Here is a 25950-nt window from a genome sequence, read left to right as displayed (position 1 = left end):
GACAGGGTTTCTCCATGTTGGTCAGGCTGGTCTTGAACTCCCAACCTCAGGTGATCCGCCTGCCTCGGCCTCCCAAAGTTCTGGGATTACAGGCGTGAGCCACTATGCCAGGTTGAAACTATTCTAATGATACTACAATGGTGGATACATTACACATCCTTCAACACCCACAGGATGTATAACACCAAGAGTAAATCTTAATGTACACTGTGGCCTTTGGGTGCTAATGATGTGCCATTTTAGGCTCATCAACTCTAAGAAATGCCCAACTGTGTTAGGGGATGTCAGTAGCAGGGAGGTAATGCATGGGTGAGATAGAGGTATATGGTACCTCTGTGTCTTTCATTCAATTTTGCTGTGAACTCAAAACTGCTCTAGAAATAAAGTCTATTAAAATAGAAAAAGAGTTTTGCACACAAACATGCAGATCTCTCTCCAAAATTATCCCCATCCAAGAATTTGACTGTAATCCATAACTCCAATTCCTCACCTCCAATTCTCCATTAATGTATTCCAATTAGGCTTTTGCTTCTCCTCTTCTGCAGAAACTTCTCTTGTCAAAGTCATTAATGACCTCCATGTTGCTAAGTACAACGGCCCATTCTCAGTCTGCATTGTACTTCATGAATCAACAGCATTTGTCAGTTATCCTTTTCCTTCTCATCAATTTACTTTCTTTACTTGGCTTCCAAGACACCAGATGCTCCAGGTTTCCTCACACTTTGCCCCTCCCACTTCCTTTGTTGGATTTTGTTTTTTCCTAAACTTTTTTAAAATAATGTTTTTGATTTTTGATTTCCGTGGGTGCATAGTAGGTATATATATTTATGCGGTACCTGAGATGTTTTGATACAGAGATGCAATGCTGAATAACCACATCATGGAGAATGGGGCATCCATTCCCTCAAGCACTTATTTTTTGTGTTATAAACAATCCAGTTATGCTCTTAGTTATTTTAAAATGTACAATTAAGTTACTATTGGCTATAGTCACCCTGGTCTGCTATCAAATAGTAGGTCTTATTGTAGGTCTTACTCATTCGTACTCTTTAGTTTTCTTTTTTTCTTTCTTTTTTTTTTTTTTTTTGAGATAGAGTCTTGCTCTGTCACCCAGGCTGGAGTGCAATGGCGCAATTTCGGCTCACTGCAACCTCTTCTTCCCGGGTTCAAGTGATTCTCCTGCCTCAGCCTCCTGAGTGGCTGGGATTACAGGCGCCCGACAACACGCCCAGTTAATTTTTGTGTTTTTAGTAGAGATGGAGTTTCACCAACTATTTTATTTTAGTACCCAATAACCATCCCCCCACCCCCTCAGCCCCCACTACCCTTCCCAGCCTTTGGTAACCAACCTTCTACTCTATATGTACATGAGTTCAATTGTTGTAATGTTCAAGCATCACTAATAAGTGAGAACGTGTGATGCTTGTCTTTCTGTGCCTTGCTTATTTTACTTAAAGTAATGATGTTATGTTGCAAATGACATGTTGCTGCAAATGACAAGCTCTTCTTCTTTTTTTTTTTTTTTTTTGAGACAGAGTCTTGCTCTGTTGCCCAGGCTGGAGTGCAGTGGCGCTATCTCGGCTCACTGCAAGCTCTGCCTCCTTGGTTCACGCCATTCTCCTGCCTCAGCCTCCCGAGTAGCTGGGACTACAGGCGCCCGCCACCACACCTGGCTAATTTTTTGTATTTTTAGTAGAGACAGGGTTTCACCGTGTTAGCCAGGATGGTCTCGATCTCCTGACCTCGTGATCCACCCGCCTCAGCCTCCCAAAGTGCTGGGATTACAGGCATGAACAACAGCACCCGGCCTTTTGTTCTTTTTTATGGCTGAATAGTACTCCATTGTGTATATGTACCACATTTTCTTTATCCATGCATCTGTTGATGGATGCTTAGGTTGCTTTCACATCTTGGCTCTCATGAACAGTGCAACAAACGTGGGAGTACAGATTATCTCTTTGATATACTGAGTTCCTTTCTTTTCAGTACATGCCTAGGAGTGGGATTGCTGGATCATATGGTAGCTCTATTTTTATATTTTTGAGGAAACTGGAAACTGTTCTCCATAGTGGTTGTACTAATTTACATTCCCACCAACAGTGTACAAGGGTTCTATTTTTCTCCTCATCCTTGCCAGTATTTGTTATTGCCTGTCTCTTGGATAAAAGCCATTTTAGCTGGGGTACCAAACTCATAAGATTAGAGCACCCCAAGTCTCAGTCTTTTTAGTCTCTTTTCTCTACAGTTAGTCCAGGCCTCAGAGATTTAATATGTCAACAACTCGCAAATGCAAAACTCTTATCCAAACCTCTCTCCAGAATTTTAAATCTTTCTGCATATCCTATTGGATCTACCACTTCATTGTGTCTAGAATCTGCTTGTTTCTCACCACCCAGTCTGAATTATCATCATCACAGCATTGTAACTGGCCTTCCTGTTTCCAGCCTCCATAGAGCACCCTTGACATAAGTAACTCCATCTTAGAAGAAGACTCCATCTTACATTGCAAAAGGCAACTTGCCGTCAGGAACCAGATGCTTTGCCTAATCAGTAAAGACTGCATCTAACCAGATAAAGACATAATCAACCACGCTTTCCACTATCAGTCCTCACCGGAGGCCCCTGTGGCCATAAAGAGTGCAGGACTTCAACAGCTCAAAACGACCATCTTAACAGACATGGTCTTGCTGTCACTTGAAATATTCATACAGCATATGCCAGTGAAGGCTCTAACTACATCGAAGACTCTTCCTTGTAAGACCAGTGGACCACCCAGCCCAGGCCAAAATATTATTTTTGTTCAGGTCATTTTCCCTAGACTGATTTTTTTTTTTTTGAGACAGAGTCTTGCTCTGTTGCCAGGCTAGAGTGCTATGGTGCAATCTCGGTTCACTGCAACCTCCAACTCCCTGGTTCAAGCGATTCTCCTGTCTCAGCCTGCCGAGTAGGTAGGATTACAGGTATGTGGCGCCATGCCCAGCTAATTTTTTTGGATTTTTAGTAGAGACTGGGTTTCACCATGTTGGTCGGGATGGTCTTGATCTCCTGACCTTGTGATCCGCCTGTCTCGGCCTCCCAAAGTGCTGGGATTACAGGCATGAGCCACTGTGCCCAAACCCCTGGACTGATTTGATAACCCATTTTCCTGTCCCTTCTCTCTCGATGTTAAATGTCACTTTTTTTGTGGTGCAATGTTTACTCTATAACATTTATATATTGATTAGGTATGCTATTAGGTGTGGTTTGTAATATTGATTGACTTGTGGAGTGGCTTGAGCCCGTATGCCGGTGGTTCTGACTTCGGAGTGGACGGGAATTACTAAGTGGAATTGCCTCCTTGGGAATTCCACATAGCCTGTGGCTTTTGTGATCGAAATAGCATCAATAAAAGCCTAACATGGGTGGAAAGACACAAACCTGAAGAAATCTGATTATCTCTGACCCCATGCTGCTCAAGATACACCTTTCCCCTACACTTTACTTTCCAAACAGAGATAGAATTTTCCTTTTAAAATCTATGTCATATCGTGTTTGTACTTTGACTCAAATTCTCAATAGCTCCCATTTCACCAGAAGAAAAGTCAAAGTTCACCCAATGTCTTCTTGAGGCACCGCCACTGCCTCTCTGCTCTCTATCCATTTCCCTCCCATCCAGCTATCCAGGTATATATCCAGGTGTATAAAACCTGGATAAACAGACAGCTTTGCAGGGCCATTTCAGAGAAATATATTTGGGGGTAATATGTTGATCATAACATGTGAGGGTTAATTTCAATTTCTTTCAGGGCCTCCTATCTGTTATGTTGGCATCTTATTGTTACAAGGAGTCTGTTTTGTCAGTGTTAAGGTCTTTTTTTTTTTTTTTGAGATTGAGTTTCACCCTTGTTGCCCAGGCTGGAGTACAATGGCACAACCTTGGCTCACTGCAACCTCTGCCTCCTGGGTTCAAGTGATTCTCCTGCCTCAGCCTCCCAAGTAGCTGGGATTACAGGCACCCACCACCACGCCTGGCTAATTTTTTATGTTTTTAGTAGAGTCGGGGTTTCACCATGTTGGCCGGGCTGGTCTCGAACTCTGGACCTCAGCCTCCCAAAGTGCTGGGATTATAGGCATGAGCCACCGTGCCAGGCTTAAGGTCTCCGTTTTAATATTAATGCTGGTTAATGCTGTGCCTGAATTGCAAAGGGAGGAGGGGATAATGAGGCATGTCCAACCCCCTTTTCCCATCATGGCCTGAGCTAGTTTTCCAGTTTTACTTCAGAATGTCCTTGGTGAACAGGAGGGCTCCATTCAGTTGGGTGGGGGGCTTAGAATTTTATTTTAAGTTTACAGCTTGTTACCTTTTATTTATCATTTTCTTTTTATTTGGGATCAGGGTCTCACTGTGTCGCCCAGGCTGGAGTGTAGTGGCACAATCTCGGCTGATTCCAACCTCCACCTCCGGGGTTCAAACAATTCTTATTCCTCAGCCTCCTGAGTAGCTGGAATTACAGGTGTGCACCATCATGCCCAGCTAATTTTCATATTTTTAGTAGTGATGGGGGTCTCACCATGATGTTCAGGCTGGTCTGGAGCTCCTGGCCTCAAGTGATCTGCCCACCTCAGCCTCCCAAAGTGCTGGGATTACAGGTGTGAGCCACCGTGCCCAGCCTAGTTAGCTTTTAGATGACAATCTAGGACTTGAACTTGGTGCAGTCAAGCCACGTATCTCATAATCACAAGCACTAGGCTACTTGAGAACTCTCCAGTTGCTATCCTGCAGTAAATTCAGAGGTGGTATTCAAAGCACATCTTGTTAATTGAAGTGTGGTCCACAGACCAGCAGCTTTGGGACCATCAGGAGCGTGCTAGACATGCAGAATCTCTTCCTCACCTCCTCTGCCCCCTCTAGTTAGACTCTGCATTTTAGCAATAGTCAAAGCGATGAGCATAAACATCAAAGTCTGAGAACACTGAAAGATTTGGCAATTCAAAATGTACTAGTAACAAATACCCAAAAGGTATAGGGTGAGGGAAGATCCCAAGGAGGGGCTGGAAGTGAGAGTGGGAGTAGAATTTTGGGTGAGAAAAGTCATAGCTTTTTGTTGTTCACTGCAAAAGTATTTCAGTATTTCTTTTCTTTTCTTTTTTCTTTTTTGCTCTGTCACCCAGACTGAAGGGCAGTGGTACCATCTTGGTTTGCTGCAACCTCCATCTCCTGAGTTCAATTGATTCTTTTACCTCAGTCACTCGAGTAGCTGGGACGACAAGTATGCACCACCATGCCCTGCTAATTGTTGTATTTTTTGTAGAGATGGTATTTCGCTCTGTTGGCCAGGCTGGTCTTGAACTCCTGGCCTCAAATGATCCTCCTGCCTCGGCCTTCCAAAGCGTTGGGATTACAGGCATGAGCCATCATGTCCTGCCACGATATTTCAGTATCTCAATAACAGTAAGAGTAGCAGGTATTTACCAGCTGGAGATTAATCTCTGGGTCTACCAATGTGCTATGAATGAGTTACAGTGTGTTCTATATTGATCACCTTAACCTTCTAGCATCCAAGTGAATTTGCTGCCACCAGAGACCTAAGGCCTGTGTGTAAAAGCCGTGAGTAGCTTAATGTGGGCTAAGAAAGTGGCCTTGTAGCTGCCCAGTAGGTTCACCTTGCCTGTTGCCTAGACAGAGCTGATTTGTCAAGGCAGGGGAATTGCAGTGGAGAAGGAGTAATTCATGCAGAGCCAGCTGTGCAGGAGACCAGAGTTTTATTATTACTCAAATCAGACTCTCTAAAAACTCAGGGATCAGAGTTTTAAAGGATAATTTGGTGGGTAGGGGACCAGTAAGTTGGATGTTCTGATTGGTTGGGTCAGAGATGAAATCATAGGGAGCTGAAGATGTCCTCTTGTGCTGAGTCAGTTCCTGGGTGGCGGCCACACCACCAGGTGAACCAGCATATCGATCTGGGTGGTGCCAGCAGATCCACTGAGTGCAGGGTCTGCAAAATATCTCAAGCACTGATCTTACATTTTACAATAGTGATGTTATCTCCAGGAACAATTTGGGGTGGCTCAGACTCACAGCTGGAGGCTGCATGGACCCTAAACCATAATTTCTAATCTTTGTGTGTGTGTGTTTTTTTTCTTTGAGATGGAGTCTTGCTCTGTTGCCGAGGCTGGAGTACAATGGTATGATCTTGGCTTGCTGCAACCTCCACCTCCCAGGTTCAAGCAGTTCTCCTGCCTCAGCATCCCAAATAGCTGGGATTACAGTACACACCACCACACCCAGCTGATTTCGTATTTTTAGTAGAGACGGGGTTTCACCATGTTGGCTGGGCTGGTCTTGAACTCCTGACCTCAGGTGATCCACCCGCCTCGGCCTCCCAAAGTGCTGGGATTACAGCATTAGCCACCACTCCCGGCCTGTAATTTCTAATCTTGTAGCTAATTTGTAGATTGGTCCCTAGGCAAGAAGGGTTTTTTTTTTTTCCAGGAAAGGGTTATTACTAATTTTGTTTCAGAGTTAAACTATAACTAAATTCCTTCCCAAGGTTTGTTCAGTCGATGCCTAGGTGTGAAAAAGGACAAGGTAATGGTTAGAAGCAAGATGGAGTCGGTTAGGTCTGATCTCTTTCCCTGTCTTGATTTCCTCAGCTGTGATTTTTGCAAAGGTGGTTTCAGCCTAAGCAGAGGTGAATCTGACAGTGGATCCCAAATGTCAGCAAACATTGAACATAATAAGTGACACGCAACACCTCCACCTTGCCACCATTCTCCAAGAGTAGCCAATGAGTTTCGTTGTATCTTGGACACCTATGGTATAGCCAGCAATGTGGTATACCCCAACAAGCACGCCCCAGGAACAAGGAGTCCACGGACCTGCTAGTATAGTTTGTATTCCAAACACCTAAAGAGTCAGATGCACAGGTGAATATGCAGGTGTTAGAGTTGAAGAGGCTGAGATATTAGCAGGTGCTCCTGACAGAGCAGCTCCAGGGGGGCCCTGAATCTCTGCCTTCACACATATCAGATGCAATTGCTGCTAATATGCCCTTTTAGTGGCATACAGGATAGCTGCAGGGTAACTGCTCTAACAATGCATGCATTTTCTGCTAATTAGAGCATCATCATTATTTTGAAATACTTGATATGAAAACATTCTGTTAGATTTGAAACCCATTTGCATTATCACAAGAAATTTCAACATTACATTTGTCAGTGCAAAAATAGAGGAGCTGTTAACTCCCTTAAATATGCTTCAACTATTGCAAATTTGTGAATAGCTGTGAAGACGGTTTTAAATTTTTTATCACCTACCAGTATGAATACATTTTCTTGCCAATGGTGAATATCAAAAATTTGAAAAGATCATCATTAAAAGGTCATGATCAGGAATTGAGTATAACCTTGACAAGCATAAAACCTGATACAAAAATTACTATGTTCATGGAGGATAATGGCTAAGATCCAACCAGACTAATCCACCTACAGATAATCACTGTAAACTATGGATATAATACAAAACAAATAGCTATCTTAAGGCAACGGAGAGTGCATAATGCCTAGAATATAATAACAAAGTGCCCTGATACATGAAACATCCAGAAAATGGAACATATTCTTAAAAAAAAAAAAAGACCTGTAATCAACTCTGATACAGTCCAGATGTTAGAGTGAGCAAAAATGAATTTAAAAACAGTTATTATGACTATTGGTCGGGTGTAGCAGCTCATGCCTATAATCCCAGCACTTTGGGAGGCCGAGGTAGGTGGATCACTTGAGGTCAGGAGTTTGAGACCAGGCTGCCCAATGTAGTGAGACCCTGTCTCTACTAAAAGTACAAAAATTAGCCAGGTGTAGTGGTGCATGCCTGTAATTCCAGCTACATGGGAGGCCAAGGCAGGAGAATAGCTTCAACCTGGGACACAGAAATTGTAGTGAGCCAGGATCACACCACTGCACTCCAGCCTGGGCAACAGAGCAAGACTCTGTCTCAATAAATAAATAAATAAATAAATAAATAAACAAAAATAGTTATTATAACTATTAACTCTTCTCTGTGAAGTAAAAGAAAACATGCTGGTGGTGAAAAATTAGGGAGAAAGTGAAAGCAGAGAAATAAAAACAATACAGATAATGAAATGGAGTATATTATAATTAAAAATATACAACAATCAAAATTAAAAAGGCACTGGATGGGCTTAACATAATGCCAATGACATGGGAAAGAGTAAGTGAACTTGTTGATACAAATTAGCCAATGTGAAGAACAAAGAGAAAAAGACCAGAAAAAAAAAAAGAACCGAGCTTAAGGAACTCACTGAACAATAGAAACTACTCTAATACATGTGTAATTGGAGTCCCAAAAACAGAGCAGACAACAAATGGGGCAGAAAAGAAATTTTTGAAGAAACAAGGGTCAAATATTACAAATTTAATAAAAGAAGTAAATTTACAGATTCAAAACGCTTAACAAACACCAAGCAGAATAAAAATTGAAGCACATCATAGTCAAATAATTGAAAGTCAAATGATGAAAAGCAAATATTGAAAGCAGCAAGAAAAAAACCAACTCATTATTTGGTTAATAACAGACTTATTGCCAGAAACTACAGAGGCCAAAGGAGAGTAGAACAATACCTTTTTAATTGCTGAAAGAAAAAAGATGTCAACACAAAATTGTATGTCCAGTGCAAAATGTTTCTTAGTAAAGGATAAATTCATAATCAGATAAAAGGAGACTTTGTTGACAACAAACCTATCCAAACATGTACTGCTAAAGGAAGCTCTCAGACTGAAGAGATATTACACCAGATAGGGATTCAGATCCTCATAAAGAAATAAAGAGCATTATAAATGATTAGCATCTTGGTAAACATAAACGTATTTTTCTTTTTTTCTTATAATTTCACTATAATATACGTGAGTCTCTAAGGAAAATACAGCAACTTGGTTTTTACATTTGGAATATATGTGACTAGTATAAAGGTAGTGGCCAAGATGGACCTATACAATGGCGAAGTTGAATAATTTTCCTTAAAATGGTACAATATTAACTGTAAGCAAAGTGTTAAAAGTTAAAGGGTTACATTGTAATTTTAAATCAATCACTAGAATAAAATTCAAGAAGTAAAGCTAAAAGACAATAGAAGAATTAGTATGAAATTCCCAAAAGAGCCAAATAGAATCTCCCCTTCCTCCTACCCCACCAAATTAAAAACAAACAAGAAAAGGGACAGAAAAGGAAGAACAGAGGAACAAGAATAAAAGAAACAAAACTTGAAAACAAATAATAAAATGGTAGCCTCATTCCAAATCCTATAAATAATTAAGTCAGCATTATCAGCAATGTTGACTTAACCCATTTATGCCTGAAGTTGCAATTTTTGGAATTTTTGCAATCAGAACTTGGCAATGACCTTGAGCAACAGAATACAAATAACTTCCACATGCTTAGTGTTCCAATAGTGGAAGGCTAAGCACAGATGTGCTCTATAAATTGTGCTCTATAAATTAATATTTATAGAAGATATATATTAAGTATATATGTTTAATTTTATTCCAAAATGGAAGAAATTTTCAACAAAATATCCAGGAAAATTCCAAATATTCAAAACTAAACAACACACTTCTAAATAATCTGTGTCTCAAAAAATACAAAATAAATTAGAAAATGTTTTGAGCTGGCCGGGCGCGGTGGCTCACGCCTGTAATCCCAGCACTTTGGGAGGCCGAGGTGGGCAGATCACAAGGTCAGGAGATCGAGACCATCCTGGCAAACAGGGTGAAACCCCGTCTCTATTAAAAATACAAAAAATTAGCCGGGTGTGGTGGCGGGCACCTGTAGCCCCAGCTACTCAGGAGGCTGAGGCAGGAGAATGGCGTGAACCTGGGAGGCGGAGCTTGCAGTGAGCCGAGATCACGCCTCTGCACTCTAGCCTGGGCGACAGAGCTAGACTCCATCTCAAAAAAAAAAAAGAAAAAAAGAAAAATAAAATGTTTTGAGCTAAATAATAATCAAACTTCACTGTATACAGATTTTAGGGATGTAGCTACAGTAGGCTTTAGAGGAAGTTGCACAGCTTAAATGCTTACATTTGAAAAGAAAGATCTAAACTCAATTTTATACATTTCCATGTTAAAAAAAAAATTTTTTAAATTATACCCAAGGTATTTTTTAAAAGGAAAAACAATTAAAAAAACAACAAAATCCACAGTTGATTATTTGAAAAGTGTAATCAAATTGATATACCTCTGCCTGATAGATGAGGGGAAAAGGGAGACAGAGAGAGAGAGAAACTGCAAATTACGAATAAATTTAACAATGTAGATTAAATTGCCAAATTCCTGATAGATACAAAATACCAAAAGTGACCCAGAAAGAAAAAAAAAAACCTTGAAAAGCTTTATATATATTAAATAGATACAATTTAAAATTAAAAATTTTCCACTAGGAAAACTCCAGGTCCAGATGTCTTCACTGCTGAATTATGTCATACATTTAAGAAAGAAATGACACTAATCCTATACAAACTCTGTCAGAAGATAGTGACATTATTTCCCAACTTATTTTATGAGGCAGGATTACACTGATAAAACCAGACTAATAAGTCACAATAAAACTACCTATATGCTATAATTTAAATGTGTGTGTCCCTCCAAAATTTGTATATTGAAATCTTAGCTCTCAATGTGATACTATTTGGAGGCAAGGCCTTTGAGAGGCGATTAGGTTGTAAAGATGGAATCCTCATGAATGGAGATCAATGCCCCTATAAAAGAGGCCCTGGAGAGGTCCCTCACCCCTTCCACCATGTGAGGACACAGCAAGAAGATGCTGTCTATGAACCAGAAAAGGGACCCTCACGAGATACAGCATCTGTCAGTAGTCTGAACCTTGAACTTTCCGGTCTCCAGAACTGTGAGAAAAATATATATACATTTATGTATTTTAAATATATATATGCTAAAAACATATATATTATCAAAATATATGTGTTAAAACATATATATTATTAAAATATGTATTTTCATATATATTAAATATTAAATTAAATAGATAAAACATGTTTATTAAAACATATTTATTAAAATATATGTGTACAATAAATTAATATATTATATCTATTTAATGTATATAAAGCTTTTCAAGTTTTTTTTTTTTAATTTCTTCCTGGGTCACTTTTGGTATTTTGTATCTATCAAGACTTTGGCAATTTAATCTACATTGTTAAATTTATTGGCATAAGGTTGTCCATAACAATCCTTTATTTTCCTTTTTATGTTGTATGATCTATAGTGACAACAGAACACATATATTTTAATAAATATATATGTTTTAACATATATTTTTAACATATATATTTTTAGCATATGATTTTAACATACATTTTAATAAATATATGTTTTAACACTTTTTTCTTTTTCTTTTTTTTTTTTTTTTGAGACGGAGTCTCGCTCTGTCACCCAGGCTGGAGTGCAGTGGCCGGATCTCAGCTCACTGCAAGCTCCGCCTCCCGGGTTTATGCCATTCTCCTGCCTCAGCCTCCGGAGTAGCTGGGACTACAGGCGCCCGCCACCTCGCCCGGCTATTTTTTTGTATTTTGTAGTAGAGACGGGGTTTCACCATGTTAGCCAGGATGGTTTCGATCTCCTGACCTCGTGATCCGCCCGTCTCGGCCTCCCAAAGTGCTGGGACTACAGGCTTGAGCCACCGCGCCCGGCCAACACATATGTTAATAAATATATGTTTTAACACATATTTTAATAAATATATGTTTTAACACATATTTTAATAAATATATGTTTTAACACATATTTTAATAAATATATGTTTTAGCACATATTTTAATAAATATGTTTTTAATAAATATATATTTAAAATATATATTATATAAATATATTTATTAAAATAAATATATTTTAATAAATATGTATATAGTTTTTACAAAATATATTTATACATATGTATTTTGTTTGTCAGCTACCCAGTTTAGGGTATTTTGTTGCAGCAGTCCCAAAGGATTAAGACAGTATATCTACATTCTTCCGTCATAATAGAGATACTAACCTTCTCCTCACCAAGTTTTAGCAAATGTAGTTCAGCAATACATAAAAGGATGATAAACGTTGACCAAGAAGTGTGTCTATCAGGAATGAAGGTTGGTATAATATATAAAAATGAATCAATGCAATTCACAGAATCAATAGAATAAAGAAAGAATAAAGAAAGAAGAGGACATTTTAATTGATGCACAGAAAGCATTTGAAAACATAAAAACTCCCAGAAAACTAGAAATAGCCTTTTGGCCAGTACCACTATCTTCCAGTAATTCACCAAAATGACGAAAGCAAAGGGAAAGTGGAGAACCACCCGATATAAGTTCTCTAGGCTTTTTAGAAAACGTGGAGTCGCTCCTTTGGCCACGTATTTGCGAATCTGTAAGAAAGGTGATATTGTAGACATCGAGGGAACGGGTACTGTTCAAAAACGAAGCCCCACAAGTGTTATCATGGCGAAACTGGAAGAATCTACAGTGTTCCCCAGCACGCTGCTGGCGTTCTTGTAAACAAACAAGTTAAGGGCAAGATTTTTGCCAAGAGAATTAATGTGTGTATTGAGCATCTTGAGCACTCTAAGAGCCAAGATAGCTTCCTGAAAGGCGTGAAGGAAAATGATCAGAAAAAAGAAAAAAGCCAGCCGAGCTCAGTTGCTCACACCTGTAATCCCAGTACTTTGGGAGGCCGAGGCGGGCGGATCACTTCAGGTTGGGAGTTCGAAATCAGCCTGACCAACATGGAGAAAGCCGGTTCCTACTAAAAATACAAAAAAATTAGCCATGCATGGTGGTGTGTGCCTGTAATCCCATTTACTCGGGAGGCTGAGGCAGGAGAATCACTTGAACCCGGGAGGCGGAGGTTGCCGTTGAACTGAGATGGTGCCATTGCACTCCAGCCTGGGCTACAGAGCGAGACTTCCTCTCAAAAAGAAAAAAGAAAGAAGCCAAAGAGAAACGTACCTGGGTTCAACTGAAGCACCACCCTGCTTCACCCAGAGAAGCACACTTTGTGTGAACCATGGGAAGAAGCTTGAACTGCTGGAACCTATTGCCTATGAATTCATGGCATATTCAGTGGAAAAAAAAAAAAGACTTACGGGCTGTAAAAATGTTTCTATTCATTGAGTAGAAGTGTGGTGTCCTCTGTCCTCTCCCCCAAAGAAAAATTTAAACCAAATTTTAATAGAGTCCTAATTCATTATGTAATGTCTTTACTATCCAGATGTAATGTATTTCTTATTGAAAGATGTGAGGGACCTTATTGTGCAACAAATTACTCAATTGCTTAGAAAACGGCCAGATGTTATTTATGAAATAGTTGTACCGGTTTGAAGACAGTCCCTCTAAATCATCATGGAAGAAATGAAATAATTTACAAAAATAATAAAAAAAAAGAAAACCAGAAATAGAAGGAAATTTCCTCGACCTGATATAGAGCATTTATGATAAACTCCTAGCTAGTATCATAGTCAGTGATTAATTACTGGATATTTCTGGCCTAAAAGCAAGAGCAAGGTAAAAATGTATATTATTATCATCAATTCTTTTTTTTTTAAATTATTTTTAGTTTTTGTAGAGACAGGGTCTTGCTATGTTGCCCAGGCTGGCCTTGAACTCTTGGCCTCAAACAATCTTCCTGCCTTGGTCGCCTAAAGTACTGGGCCTACAGGCATGAGCCACTGTACTTGGTCTCATCGTTTCCATTCAATATTGTACTAGAGGTGTTAATCAGTGTCACGCTTAAGAAAAAACTTTAGTATTCAATTTAGAAAGAAAAAATTATATTTGTATTCATAATTATATGACTTATAGAATCCTAAGCAATTTTTTAAAAGTCACTAAAACTAATAAGTGAATTTATAATGGTCCTAGGATAAAAGTTTAGTATAAAAAATTAGTTGTGTTTCTATAAACTATTAATGAACAATTAGAAAGTGAAATTGAAATCAATTTATAATTAGAACTAAAAAATAAGTAAATTAGCTACGAATAAATTTAATAGAAAGAGTAGAAGAGTTTTACACTGAAAACTTTAAAAAATATTACTGAGGAAAATTAAATACCTAAATCATCTAAAGAAATGGAGGTCATCCTGGCTAACAAGGTGAAACCCTGTCTCTACAAAAAATTAGCCAGGCGTGGTCCGTGGGCACCTGTAGTCCCAGTTACTCGGGAGGCTGATGCAGGAGAATGGCATGAACCTGGGAGGTGGAGCTTGCAGTGAGCCGAGATCGCGCCACTGCACTCCAGCCTGGGAGACACAGCGAGACTCCATCTCAAAAAAAAAAAAAAAAAAAAAAAAAAAAAGAATAAAGAAATGGAGGTAATTACCTAAATAAATGGAGAAATATACGGATGTTAATGTGTTAATTTAAATATCAGTATGGAAATTCTTCCCAAATTAGTCTGTAAATTCAAAATTCTCTGTAAAAATAACAGTGAAATCTTTTGAAGAAATTTACAAGCTGATTCTAAAATTTATATGGAAAGCCAAAGGGCTTAGAGTAACAAAAAGAATTTGACTTGCATTTTCTCATTTTAATATTTAAAAATTTACTGTAATCACGACACTAGAACTAGCAAAAGGTCGACATCAAGATTAATGGAACAAATTAGAGTTAAGAAATAAACTAGACATATATGGTCAATTGATTTTTGACAAAGATAATTTGTCAAAAAGATAATTCAATAGTGAATAGCCTTTTCAACAAATGTTGCTGAAAAAAATTGAGTATCAGTGTGGAAAAGATGAACATCAATAACTACCAAACATCACATAAATAAATGAATTAAATTTGGGTCATAGACCTCAACATTAAATGTAAAACTATATAATTTCTAGGAGACAAACATAGAAGAACATCTTTATGGCACAGGGTTAGCGAAGGTTGGTTAAAGAGGTACCATTAGAAATGAAAACTATTGCTCTTTAAAAGACACACGTAAAAACACAAAAAGGCAAGCCTCACCCTGGGAAAAAATATATATGTGTGTGTGTGTATAGATATATAAATAATATATATGTCTATTTTTACATATAAGAATATAAGTAGTAAATAATTATTTTATTTATATAAACACACACACACACACATCTGACAAAGACCTTGTATTCAAAATAGTAAAATAACTTTTACAAGATAATAAAACCCCAAGAAAAAATATTCAAATGTATTCAAATGATTTGAGCAAACACTTCACAAAAGAGGACATATGAATGACTAATAAGCCCATGAGAAAATGTCAACTATCATCACTCATGAGGGAAATGTAAATTAAAACTAATATGATATTCTGCTACACACTTCTATTCCACACACATTTCCTGGAAGGGCTAAGACTGAAAATATTGACTACACTAAATGTTGGTGAGAATGTGGAGCAACTGGAATAATCAATCACACATTTCTATTGAGAATGTGAAGTGCTACAGCCACTTTGAAAAACAGTGAAGCAGTTTCTTGTAAAGTTCAACATAAAGTTGCCATGACCGGCCGGGCGCAGTGTCGCACGCCTGTGATCCCAACACTTTGGGAGGCCGAGGCAGGCAGATCACTTGAGGTCAGGAGTTTGAGACCAGCCTGGCCAACAAAGTGAAACCCTGTCTCTAATAAAAACACAAAAATTAGCCGAGCGTGGTGGCAGTCGCCTGTAATCCCAGCTACTCGGGAGGCTGAGGCAGGAGAATTGCTTGAACCCAGAAGGCAGAGGTTGCAGTGAGCCGAGATTGCACCACTGCAATGGCACCACTGCAATGGCGACAATGCCTGGGCGACAGAGTGAGACTCCATCTCAAAAAAAACAAAAATAAAAAAACAACTTGCCATGACCAAGTAATCCCACTGGGAAATTAAAGACCTAAATAAATAAAAATGCATGGTCACACAAAAACTTGTTACAAATGTTCGTAGCAGCTTTATTGATGATAGCCAGATATTTGAAACAATCTAAATGTCCATTGACATGTTAATAGATAAATTATTTTAATACAATGTAGCACTACTGAGCAATAAAAAAGAAAAAAATTGATCCACACAATAATAGAAATTTATGTCATAAACATGCTAAATGAGACAAAGTCAAAATGGAAATTATCATATACTGTATGATTCAATTTCTATAAAAGGCTAGAAAAGGCAAAACTATAATGACAAATATCAGACCAGGGCCAAGCATGGTGGCTTATACCTGTAATCCCTAGCACTTTGGGAGGCTGAGCGGGTGGATCGCCTGAGGTCAGGAGTTCGAGAACAGGCTGGCCAACATGGTGAAACCCCGTCTCTACTAAAAATACAAAAATCAGCTGGGTGTGGTGGCATGAGCCTGCAATCCCAGCTACTCAGGAGGCTGAGTCAGGAGAATCACTTGAACCCAGGAAGTGGAGGTTGCAGTGAGCCAAGATCATACCACTGCACTCCAGCCTGGACAACAGAGTGAAACTCTGTTTCAAAAAACAAAAACCAAAAATGTCCCTTGAGTCCCTAGCAGGGACACACACAAGCAGCTGGACATGGAGAGGAACACACCAGTAGAAGAACACACAGATGCCAACAGGCCATCGACAGTGGAACCACGTGGATGCTGAGGGAAATTCAGCCAAGGGCAGTCAGAAGAGAGCCCAGCTGCTGGGAAACCCGACTCCAGGGAAAGACCACTTTCCCACTCCATCCCCCTTCTAGCTCCCCATCCATATGCTAAGAGCTACTTCCACCATTCAATAAAACCTTGCATTCATCCTTCAAAGCCCATCTGTGATCCGATTTTTCTGGTACACTAGGGCAAGAACCCCGGGACACAGAAACCCACTGTTGTTGTAATAAGGCAGAGGGTCTAACTGAGCTGATAAGCCAAGCCACCTGTGGATGGCTAAGCTAAAAGAACACACTGTAACACGTACCCACTGGGGCTTCAGGAGCTGTAAACACTCAACCCTAGACACTGCCATGGGGTTGAAGCCCATGCTCCCCACGGCCTGTCCATCTGCATGCTCCCCTAGGGGTTTGAGCTGCAGAGCTCCAAAGAAGCAAGCCATTCCCCCGTCACACATCCTGTGAGGCTAGAAGGGAACTTTTCCCATTTCACTGTCAGAGTTCATTCTCAGCAGGACCCTGAACAGTGTGTCCCAGATGCCACTGAAGACCCAAGGAGCTCCTTGGAGATGGAACTGCCAGCCACAGCTCTGAACACTACTGTCCCAGCTAAGTGTACGAAGATTTAAGGGTAGGGGGGCTCTAGGCCCTTCAACAACCATAATAAAAGTTACAGAAACTGGGGCTAGGCATGGTGTCTCACGTCTGTAATTCCAACACTTTAGGAGGCTGAGGCGGGAGGATCACTTGAGGCCAGGAGTTCAAGACAAGCCTGGCCAACATGATGAGACCCCATCTCTACCAATAATATGAAAATTACCTGGGCATGGTGGCAGGTGCCTGTAATCTCAGCTAGTCAGGAGGCTAAGGCAGGAGAGTCACTTGAACCTGGAAGGTGGAGGTTGCAGTGAGCCAAGATCGCACCACCACATTCCAGCCTGGGCAACAGAGCGAGGCTTTGTCTCAAAAACAACAATAAAAAAAAATAGAGTATAATAAAAGAATATGGACTTTGAAATTAGGCAGATCTTTGCTGGACTTTCAGTTCTTCCTTTTCTTAACCATGTGAACTTAACCATGTGAATTATTTAATCCCTCTGTAACATCTATCGCTAGTATTACTATCAATCATAAGAATTACATGGTGATGAAAGCCATACAAAAAGGCACTAGAGACTAGAACTCGTCTCAGGATCATAAGTAATCTTAATTCTAGGCCCCACCATGCACTGTTCTCCACACCTTGGTCATAAATAACTCAGAGACGAATGAGAGAGCAGTGAGGCTGCTTATACAAATTTTTGTCTCTGCTTGACAGAGGCTAGTGAAATCAATGACCAAACAGAAGCATTTTCTGGAAATGATTTGTTTCTTCTTCTTAGTGGACAAACACTATCTAAGGGAAACAAAGCAATTCCAGCCTCATTTTTATTCAGAAGGCCTCATGGCTTTGCAAAGCTTCATTTGAAGAGCTGCAGGTTAAATTGCAACTTGTGTTGATGGAAGATCTGTCTTCCAACATAAAGATGTATGTAAAAGGAGACATACTGCTCTTCTCCAGATCTATACACTCTATTCTTCTTCTCAGAGGCACAACATAACATCGCCGTTTCAACGACAATGTCAATAATTGTTTAATTCATGTAGAACACGCCATCTTCATTGAGAAACCAGCAGCAAGCCGTCCCCGGCCAATGCAAACCGCACAAGCCTCCTGGGTGCAGGAATAAAGCTGACTGAAGACACGGTAGACGCAGAAGACAACCAGTGGCAGACAAGTAGGGTAGAGCAGAGTTGAATGTCTTATCACTTGCACAGTATATTTGTAACTAACGCCTTGATGGAATCAATTAGTAAGAGACAAGCTCAAAAAGAAGAGAGAGAGAGTAGGTGCTGTAGGAAGGAAGAAAAGAACGGAAGCATTTTCAGAGAAAGTCATTTACTTTTTATCTTATGAAGACCAGAAGGTCTCCTTGGCAGCTGGATATGCCTAAGATGAATAAAAATGAGAAAAATAAATTACTTAAGACATTACTTTAATGTACTGTATTTAGGAGATAATTTTTTTAAAGGTATGACTTCCGCAGAAGAAAATAGCAGAACATCAGTCTGATGGCAGAGAGGATGGGGCAGCACCGGTGCAGATCTCTGCTCATTTTTAGTTCTGGGACAATCAGAAAACTCAGTTTTTCCATAAAAAAAGGAAATAGGCCAGGCACGGTGGCTCACGCCTGCAATCCCAGCACTTTGGGAGGCCGAGGCGGGTGGATCACGAAGTCAGGAGATAGAGACCATCCTGGCTAACATGGTGAAACCCTGTCTCTACTAAAAATACAAAAAAAAAAAAAAAATTAGCCAGGTGTGGTGGTGGGCACCTGCAATCCCAGCTACTCGGGAGGCTGAGGCAGGAGAATGGCGTGAACCTGGGAGGCGGAGCTTGCAGTGAGCCGAGATCACGCCACTGCTCTGGAGCCTGGGTGACTGAGCAAGACTCCGTTTCAAAAAAAAAAAGAAAGAAAGGAAATAAGTCTCTGTAGCTTTGTCTTGCTTCCTTAGGGTCCCATTATTTTCCTGTTCACCCCTAACTTACTTCCAAGTGCCCAATATGTCCAGGCCATCTCCAATGATCAAGGGACTCCCTTGCAGATGGGGCCCCATTTGACTCTTCATTCTACCTACTTTTCCCTCTTCATTCCAGGATACCACCTCCTTAGAGCCCTGTGCTCTGCCGCTTCATCTGGTAAACACAGTGCAGATGTCAGAAAAGTGCCATCAGGTTCAAACCATCTTGCAGATTCGAAGGTTTGTTATTTGTTTGTTTTGAGACAGTTTCACTCTTGTTGCCCAGGCTGGAGTGCAAAGGCACGATCTTGGCTCACTGCAGCCTCCACCTCCTGGGTTCAAGCGATTCTCCTGCCTCAGCCTCCCAAGTAGCTGGGATTACAGATGCTCACCACCATGCCTGGCTAATCTCTGTGTGTGTGTGTGTGTGTGTGTGTGTGTGTGTTTTAGTAGAGACGGGGTTTTGCCATATTGGCCAGGCTGGTCTCAAACTCCTGACCTCAGGTGATCCACCCACCTCTGCCTCCCAAAGTGCTGGGATTATAGGTGTGAGCCACCGTGTCCGGCCTGGATGTTTTTACTAAACACTTCTTATTTACAAAATGCCAGAAACCATGGAGAACCTGAAAATGAAATGAAGGCATCATCTCATGAGGAAGGGCTACAGGAAGGACCATGGTTAGTGCTCAAAAGGAGAGCTGTGACTAACACTAAGCAGGGACTGTGTTTCAGGACCATGCTAAGCACTTGCTCACTTAACCCCTCTCATGACACCATGAAAGAAGATGCCCATTTAGCTGAAGGTGATACTAAGATGCTCAGAGATGAAGCAAATACCTAGTAGGATAAGGATCTGGTCTCAAATTACTAACTTTAAGACATATGTTTTTTCCACCTCCTCTTACACAAGATAAATTTCAGCTGCAGGAAACTCTACTACCTGGATGAATAGCTTGTTGTGGCCTGAATAGGCATGGGCATGGGTTGAAAATGTGGATGGAAGTCGTGATCTTCCCTGAAAGAGATTTTCTCCAAAATCTGTTGCTTTACATTTATACGCAAAAGCAATCCTTCCTAATTGTATTAGAGTTTGTTTTCATATTGCTATGAAGAAATACCCAAGACTAGGTAATTTATAAAGAAAAAGAGATTTAATGAACTCACAGTTCTACACGGCTGGGGAGGCCTCACAATCATGGCAGAAGGTGAAGAAGGAGCAAAGGCAAGTCTTACATGGCAGCATGTAAGAGAGGTTGTACAGGGGCATGGCCCTTTATAAAACCATCAGATCTCGTGAGACTGCTTCACTATCATGAGAACAGCACAGGAAAATCCACCCCCATGATAATTACCTCCCGCTGGGTCCCTCCCACACAACAGATAGGGTTTTATGGGAGCTACAATTCAAGACGAGATTTAGGCGGGGACACAGCCAAACCATATCACTAATTAATAATAGCAAAAATAATACCTTGCATGATCTTTTAAAATATTTTAAAAGTATATTTATGATCTCACTTTAAGCACTTAAAATCCTTTTAGGGCAGGAAGGGGGAAATATTATGCCCACGTCACTGAGAAAGCAACTAGTGCCCAGACATACAATAAATTAGAGGAAAAGACAAAATTCAAAGAAGGTTTTTCCATTTGGTGGAACAGTGCTTTCAAAGCTAACCCAAATGCATCTTGGGTAAAAGAAATGTTTAATTAAAATACAATATTCGGACCAGGTACAGTGATGCATGGCTGTAATCCCAGGGCTTTGGGACGCCGAGGCAAGAGGATGGTTTGAGCCCAGGAGTGGGAGGCTGCAGTAAGTTATGATCATGCCACTGCACTCCAACTTGGATTTTATTTCTCCTTCGCTTATGAAGCTTAGTTTGGTCAGATGAGAGCAAAGCAATATTCAAGTAAGAAAATAACACTAGATGGTAACTCAAATCTACAGGAGCAAAGGAAGTGAACCAAAAATATAAATATGTAGGTTAAAGTAACCAACTATACAAAAATATATAGTCATGCAGCACTAAACAATGGGGATGTGTTCTGAGAAATGCCTTATTAGATGGTTCCATCATTGTGTGAACATGATGGGACGCACTTACACAAACCTAGATTGTACAGCCTACTACATACTTAGACTAGATAGTATAGTTTATTGCTCCTAGACTACAAACCTGTACAGCATATTCCTGTACTGAATACTGTAGACAATTGTAACACAATGATATGCATTTGTGTATCTAAACATAGCCATGCCTGGAAAAGATACAGTAAAAATATAGTATAAAAGATAAAATGTTGTACAGCCATATAGAGAACTCATCATAAGTGGAGCTTGTAGGACTAGAAGTTGCTCTGGCTGAGTGAAACCCACAACCCCATTTTTATGACCCCACCCTACCCCCACAAACCCCACAAATCCACCAGGGCAGGACAGGGGAAACATTAAACACACAACACTCCAGAAAGCAACCCTAAACCCCCACCACCCACCATACATCCCCACAGGACACCCCCACCCCCCACCCCACAACTCACAGGTTTTCACACCTGGTGGAACAGTGCCACCCACCCCCCCCCCACCCCCCACCCCCCTTGGTAACAACACCATGGTTTACACCCCCCCCAACAACAACAACATTCGGACCAGGTACAGTGGATGCATGGCCTGTAATCAAAACACCCACTAGGGCACTGGGACCCCCAGGCAACAGGATGGTTTGGACACGACAGGACCATGGGGAGGCTTGCACCAAGTTACCCCCAACCACAACCCCCCCCCCACACCTTGGATTTTATTTTCCCCCACCCCCCCAAGCTAATTTTGGTCAGATGAGAGCAACCACCCCCCCACCCCACCCACCACCCACAAACAAAACCCACCCAGATGGTAACCCCCCCCCCAGGAGCAAAGGACGTGAAACCCCACCACACATTGAATGAACGATACTCAAACGTGAAGGCCTAGGACATTACTGCCCACTATTTTAGACTTTACTATCACTGTACACATCGTAGGCTACCCAAAATTTGTAAAAACTGTTTTCTTCAACTATAAATTAACCTTAGCTTCCTGTGACTTTTTTAGTTTATAAATTTTATAGATTTTTTCTAACTTTTTGACTCTTGTAATAACACTTGTCTTAAAACACAAACATGTTTGTATAGCTGTACAAAAATATTTTCTTTCCCTACCGTCTTATTCTGTAATCTTTTTTCTATTTTTATTTTTAAAATTATTTTTAAATTTTTAAATATTTTTCTTTAAAATGACACAAACACACATACTAACCTAGGACTACAAAGCATAAAATCATCAGTATCACTGTCTTACATCTTGAAATCTTGTCCCTCTGTAATGATTTTGGGGCAATAACAGACATGGAACTGTCATCTCCTAGGATAACAGTGCCTTCGTCTGGAATCCCTCCTGAAGGACCTGCCTAAGGCTCTTCTTGAGAAGGTGTCACTCTTTCCAGAAATACAGAAATATGTACAATGTGGTTGGCTTGGTTTCTGTTTTTTCATTATCGATTTACTTGTTGGCAGATAATGCACTGTGAACATTCCTCTGTATTAATGGAAACCTTTCAATGTTGGCGTCCATGTTCTCAAACTTTTTAAGGAGCTTGTTAAGGTCTTCAAAACCTTCTGCTAAATCCTTCATTGTGAATTTTCTTGTTTTCTTCTTCTTTTTTTCTCTCTGTTTCCTTTTCTCTTGCCTCTTCTTTGTCTACATGTTTCTATTCCAGTTCCAACAACTCCTTCTTAGTCAATTCCTCAGGAACCAGCCCTAGGAGTTCCTCAATGCCATCCTCATCCACAGAGTTGTTTGCCAACTCAAGGCAACCACAGCCTTGTATTATTGCAACCTCCTCATCCTTGGCAAATCCTTTGAAGTCATGGACAAAGCTCTTGAGTGCCTTCTTCTAGGTGACATTAAAACACTCCTTGGTGACATCACCCCAAGAGCAGGTTCTTGATGCAGTCATAAATGTTGTAAGCTTTCCAGAAATGCGTCGGTATCTCCTCAGTGTCTTTATCATTTGCAATGATAGCCTCAGCAAAAGTCCTCCTCAGGTAATAGGTCTTAAATGTTGGTATAATTGTTTGATCCATTGGTTGGGTCAAATAGATGGTATTTGGAAGGGGAAATACTACTTTGATATTGGGATGAAGATCACCAATAAAAGGAGAATGTGCAAGAACATTATCAACAACAAGCAAAATCTTGAAAAGTATATTATCCTCCAAACCACCCATTTCACTGGGTCATCCATAACTTCTTATTGCTCCTGTAGTAGACAGGCAGTGTGTGCTTACTGAAAGGCTTGAATGTCAATATGCTTGGGGGGGTCTTACTGTACCAGATTACAAAATGTTTCCATTTGTAGCCTGCAACATTGCCCCAACAAGACTGTTATCTTGTCCTAAAAAGCCTGGAAACCTCACATTGACTTGGCCTCCTTATGGATGAAAGTCCTTTCAGGCATCTATTTCCAGAACAGAAAGGTTTTATCCATATTGAAGATTCGCTTTGCAAGTAATTTTCCTCCACAATCAGCTTATCTACAGTTTCTAAAAATTCTTCAGCTGCCTTCACATCAGCACTCTCAGACTCGCCACTCATTTTCACATTATGTAATGGATAATGATTCTTTTAAAATGAACCATTTAAACCACTCAGAGTGAGCAGTAAATTCACCATGATAGTCAAGTCCAGCCTTTTCTTCCAACATCACAAATTTTTGCTTCGGCTGTGATTGTCATAATGCTGAGAGGAATACACTTGTGTCTGGTCTTCAATTTAAGTTGTTAGAAGTTGCTCCATGTCTTATAGAGATCCTTATTAAGAGTCTTATTGCCTTTAATGAAGCAAATCCTTTAACAGCTTCCATCATTTTGTTCTTGTTCTTCAAGACGGTAGCTATGGTGGAATGGGACGTGGCTGACTGGCAAGCAATCATCATTACTGATTTTCCACCTTCGTAGTCCTTAATCACTTTTAATTTCCAGGTCAATCATTTGATGTGGCTTCTTACTGGCAACATTAGCAGTGGATTTTGTATACTTGGGGCCATTATGAACAAAACAGCATAAGATTAAATTATGCACAAGAGAAAACGATGCAATCAAGAGACGTGATAAACAGGAGATGTATGAGGCTGGGGCTACTGCAACTTGGCATATTATATAACAGTAAATACTTTTCAATGAGTAGAAATATTAAATAAATACTCTAAAATAATCATTAGAAGTATAGAATAGTAAATACCTAAACCAGGAATATAGATGTTTATTATCAATATCAAGTATCATGTATTGTAGAAAAGGGGATATCCTAGATTTTTATGTGACTGGCAGTGCAGTAGGTTTGTTTATATCAGCACCGCCAACAAATACATGAGTAATGTACTGTCCTATGATATTCCAATGGCTATCATGTCCCAGGTGATAAGAATTTTTCTGATAACCTTATGAATCCACCTTCGTATATGTAGTCCATCATTGAAATGTTATGCTGCACATGGTTGTACATGGTTTTGCTCCTTGTCTCCACATCATTAGAAGAAATAACACTATATAAAGCAATAACGATAGCAATGCATCATGTACATAAAACAACAATAATAAAAAGAGAAGAGAGAATAGAGTTACAGAGGAGTAACATTTCTGTATATCAATAACATTGTTAGTATAAATCTGAATTTGATTCTGATAATTTAACATGTATACTATTAGACCTAGAGCAACCACTAAGAAAATAATTCAAAAAATAATAAAAAAATTACTGAGGGAATTAAATGTTATACTGAAAATATTCACGTAATGCAAATAAAAGGAGTAAAGAAGGAACAGAAGAACAAAAAAGAAATCTGAGACATATAGCAAGCAAAAACTATAGTGGCAGACATAAGTCCAACTATGCCAATAATAACATTAGGCTGGGTGTGGTGGCCCATGCCTATAATCTCAGCACTTTTGGAGGCTGAGATGGGAGGATCACTTGAGTCCAGGAGTTTGACACCAGCCTGGGCAACATGGCAAATCCCTGTCTTGACAAAAATAAAATTAAAAATTAGCCAGACATGATGGCACATACCCTGTAGTCCTAGACACTTGAGAGGCTGACATGGGAGAATTGCTTGAGCCTGGGAAGACGAGGCAGCAGTGAGCCATGATTGCACCACTGAATTCCATCCTGGGTGACAGAATGAGACCCTGTCTCCAAAAAAACAGTAACATTAAACATGACTTAATTAACCAATCCAAACTAAAGTCAGCTATTGTCAGACTGGGTAAACAAACAACATTCAACTATATGTTCCTTATAGATGAAATAATTTAAATCCAAAGATACACATAGTTTGAAAGTAAAAGAATGGGAAAATGTATATCACGCAAACAGCAACCACAAAAAAGCTGGAGTAGATTTCTAATATTAGACAACATAGACTTTTCACAAATGTTACTAGAGAAAAAAAGGGACATTTTGTAATTAAAAAATGATCAATCCATTAGGAAGATATAAATATTATAAACACATATGCATTTAACAACAAAGCCCCAAAATATATCAAGCAAAAAAAAAAAAAAAAATGACAGAATTGAAGAGAAAGACAGAGAATGCAACAATGATATTTAAAGACATCAATATTTTCATTTTCAGTAATGGAGAGAACAACTAAGCAGAAGATCAACAAGGAAATAGAAGATTTGAACGACACTGTAAATAAACCAGATCTGGCAGACAGATA

At 39.8% G+C, this 25950-nt stretch overlaps 1 pseudogene; it reads left to right on the top strand.

Annotated features, from left to right (window-relative positions):
* Positions 1-12320: 12320 nt before the first annotated feature.
* LOC126950922 (60S ribosomal protein L21-like) lies at positions 12321-24184 on the top strand (annotated as a pseudogene).
* The last annotated feature ends 1766 nt before the right edge of the window (positions 24185-25950 follow it).

Source organism: Macaca thibetana, chromosome 3 (assembly GCF_024542745.1).
Source record: "Macaca thibetana thibetana isolate TM-01 chromosome 3, ASM2454274v1, whole genome shotgun sequence".
NCBI lineage: Eukaryota > Metazoa > Chordata > Mammalia > Primates > Cercopithecidae > Macaca > Macaca thibetana.
The sequence above is the reverse complement of the archived record's forward strand: the minus strand, read 5'-3'. Positions and strand labels throughout refer to the sequence as shown.